The 3,672-nt window shown below is 52.3% G+C and overlaps 1 long non-coding RNA gene across 2 annotated transcripts in view; it reads right to left on the bottom strand.

Moving 5' to 3' along the window:
- Positions 1 to 214: 214 nt before the first annotated feature.
- Positions 215 to 3,672, bottom strand: part of LOC126513769 (uncharacterized) — a 13,450-nt gene continuing 9,992 nt past the window's right edge. Inside the window, exons 3-4 of one of the 2 annotated variants that reach the window (XR_007595434.1) lie at positions 2,771 to 3,362; positions 215 to 2,657 (exon numbers count right to left, since the gene is read on the bottom strand). This is a non-coding gene — a long non-coding RNA (uncharacterized lncRNA). Of the gene's footprint in view, positions 3,363 to 3,672 lie in introns of both variants that reach the window. The other variant, XR_007595433.1, reaches the window with a different exon arrangement.

Raw genomic sequence — 3,672 nt, forward strand, 5'->3', positions numbered from 1 at the left:
GGGTTCTGAAGCTTCTCCATCCGCCGACTCTCGCGAGATTCCCACAGTCCACGCCCACTGCTTCTGTGGCCTGGCCTCTCCGCATCTGCTCCTCACGTCCTGCGTCGCCTCTCCTGTCCACTATCAACTCTCCGGTTATTGTGCGGATCCTCTTTGCTGAATCCTCTTAGGAGTCTGACTCTGCTCAAGCCTGAACCCCCCCCCCCCCCCCCCCCACCCCTGCTTCTGAACTCCGTACCATCAGGAGAGACAGCCTGACAGCTTCTCCACTGTCCCACACCCTGCTCTTCCCTCAGGTCCAACTCCCTCAGGTCAAGTCTTGGTCTCCCGTTCCACTCCCCAGCTGTAGACGGCAAACAAGGGCCATGCCTCCGCTCGCTCACACCATTTCACAAAAGCAGGTTCGGAGCCTCCCCAGCAGACAGAATCCCAGGCTGCAGAAGAGCAGAGGAGTCTGAGAGCCTGGAAGGTGCCAGGCCTCGAGACCAGGCTCATCTGCTTCAGAGCCCAGGCTGTTTTCCAGCCTGCATGCTGCCTCCGGACTGGATGTCACAGAATAAACTTGATAAATCCACAAGCAGCTAAAGCAGTTCTCAACCTGTGGGTCGCAAGTCCTTGGCAAGGTGGAGCAACCCTTTCTCAGGGGTCGCCTGTGGCCATTGGGAAACACAGGAGGATTCACAGCGGTAGCGGGATTACAGTTCTGGAGTACCAATCGCTGTATGGCTGGGGTCATCACAACGTGAGGAACTGCATTCAAGGGTCACATTGTCAGGAAGGCTGAGAAGCACTGAGCAAGCCCTCGCACAGGACAACTGGGAGAGCCCAGAAGTCTCTCTGGCTCCTCCCTCTAAGTCACGCAGCTTTGGGGGCTGACCCGGGATAGCCATGAAATTAGTATACACACAAAAGGTCAATTCTGGAGAGAGAGGTTCTGCACCGGGAAGAGAACGGAACAGGGCCTGGACCATGGCCTGGGCTCTAATTCTTCAACTTTGTTGTTGCTGAGAACTGTCCCCATCATCACCGCGGGCTGAGGGCTGTCCCCATCACTGTGGGATTCTCTTTGTTGTGTCTGTTTGAAGATAGATCTCACATTGTAGCCCAGAGTGGCCTGGAGTTTGCCTCAAACTTCCCAGGCCTGGGATTCCAGACATGTGTCACAGAGCCTGGCTTTCCTATGGTCACTTGAAGAGACCTGTTTACTCCCAGTGGTGTATCTGGGCACTCTGCCATGAAGCTGTGGGTCCCCAAGCCCCTTCTGTAGGGGTTTGAATCCAGGGCCTTGCATTGCCTAGGCAACCACTTTGCCACCGAGCCTCCCCAGCCCGTGGACATCCTGTAGTTCCTCCTCTTAGCCTCCGGGAAATGCCCCAAAGAGCACTTCTGCACTTAGTGCTTACGGAGTACTACAAGTGACCAGTGGGATTACCCTGGACTTCGTCCACACGGCGCATTTCCTCATAACGCATCTCCACTCCCCGTCCTGGGCTTCCTCACATCCTGGTATTGATTCATTGTGCTTGGCAAATGCGTCTCCATTTCCAGTTCTTTCTACCAAGTGCTCTTTCCCTGTAGAATGAGCTGGTCTCGTGGACAATGAGGAGCAGCCGCTAGGAGCTTTACAACAGGGGCCACATCCCAAAGCATGTGTTCCCAGGATTCCAGCCCACCATCACTGTCCTGTGCCCGGCCATCGGCTGCCTCGCTCAGCCCTGGTCTGGGAGTCAGTGAGCAGCTCCGCCGATGAGCCTGGCCTGCAGAGGAAGACCTGGCATGCTTCCCGATCAAGGTCATCTGTATTAGAATCGTAAACCTCTCAAGCTGTGACAGGAACTAAATCAAAACCAAGATGTTATGGCCGCAGAGGGAAGGAGAGCTGTTGACTGGACGCTGGGTCAGTAGAGCCAGGGGGCAGAGGCAGAGAGAGATTTGAGGAGACAGAGACACAAGGAGAGAAACACTGTGGGGATCAAGGCCCAGGGAGAGCTTTTGGATTTCGACGGAAGTCAGCCTAGGAGAGCTCCCGCAAGGGGGGACTGAGGCGGATGGGAAGAGCCGTTCTCGGACTAAGCAAAAAAATCCCTCCTCCCCTACTGGTTGACGTTTCTCTGGTAGACATTTTAGTGACTGACGCAGAAAGCTAACACAGCAACCCTACAGAGTCAGTGCTGCTGTCATTAGTAGTATTAGCATTATTACTATTAATTATATCAATTATCACTATTCTGTGGGGAGCTGAGGCTCAACCTCAAGGCCCTGCGCATGGCAAGCAATCATTTTATCCCTCGTTCTACAGATGAAGAAACGGAGACACGGGGATATAAAGCTGACGAGATTATTCGGAGAGCGTTGGTAGAGCCGGGGTTCACACCCAGAAGTCTCCCCAGAGCCGAGCGGCTCATCCACGCGCACGCAGCTTTCCCATCCTTCATTCTTGCCATCTCCCAACGCACAATCGACGTTCCCTGAGCATGGATCTCAACCCACCGTGAGGAATGTTGTGAATCATTCATTTGGGACCACTTTCCTGTCTGACATACATTTGAGCAGATGGCTCTTCCGATGTGCCCACTGGCATTGCTGCTTCCGTCCTATGGTGAGGCAGTGCACAGTAGCCGGAGTGTATGACAGAACAAAGTCATTCCTTCCCTGGCCTGGAAGAAAAGAGAGGGGAGGACCCTCAATTCCCTTTCAGGGCTTGCCCAAACGACCTGATGACCCCTAGGCCCCGTCTCTCAACAGTTCTATCGTTTCCCAGTACTGTTACCTTTGGGACCAAGGCTTTGACACATGGGCCTTGGGAAGATATTTGACATCAAAGTAGATCAGTGGCTTTGGCGTGAACAGAAGAAGCTTGTTATGGCTTCAGTCCTCATTTTCCAGAAGGCCCGGAAGTCCAGGACCAAGGCACCTAAGATGCAGTGTCCGCCAAGTGTCATTTTTTCCAGACAGAATCTTCTCCATGTGCTCATATGGTGGAAGTATCAACCATGGTTCCTGTAGCCTCTTACAATGCTCTTCGTTCTCCCAGATGATACCCCGTGACCTCTGCATCTGTCACTTTGTGGGAACACAGTCATTTACACCGGAGCAGACCAGCATAGCAGCTGTGAGCTCTCAGTCACGATGCTCTATTCTTGTCACAAGAGGGGGGGAGAGTGGGTTGTCAAAATGAACACGGGCTGACCTGACATGGTGGTGTATGCCTTTTAATCCCAGCAATTCAGAGGCAGAAACATGAAGACCTCTGTGAGTTCAAGGCCAGCCTGGTTTATTTGGTAAATTCCAGGCAAGCCAGGGTTACACAGTAAGACTTGACTCAAAAAATCTGCGCACTCACGGTTGCCTGCCATGCTTATCTGTAGAGACAAAAAAAATTCCAGTTAAATGTTTTGAAGCCCTTCTCTTGATTATAATGGTAACTCTGTTCTTATTATAAGGTTATTCTACCTAAATGATTTCTGAAAACCCCAAGTGTAACGGCGTAAGCGAATGCAGACAGATTGTCAAAATATAGACAGCTTTAATGGAGGAATAGACTTACAGAACCACTGTTCCCGCGGAGACCAGGAAAGCAGAAGAGAGCGCTGGGAGCACGCTCACCAATTTTATAGGAGAACTTTAGCCTGAGGCGAACACGCCCCCTAAGGGGTGGGACTTATCCCTACA

The sequence above is a fragment of the Alexandromys fortis genome, unplaced genomic scaffold (assembly GCF_014885135.2).
Source record: "Alexandromys fortis isolate MF-2015 unplaced genomic scaffold, M_Fortis_MF-2015_v1.1 scaffold_17, whole genome shotgun sequence".
NCBI classification, from domain to species: domain Eukaryota; kingdom Metazoa; phylum Chordata; class Mammalia; order Rodentia; family Cricetidae; genus Alexandromys; species Alexandromys fortis.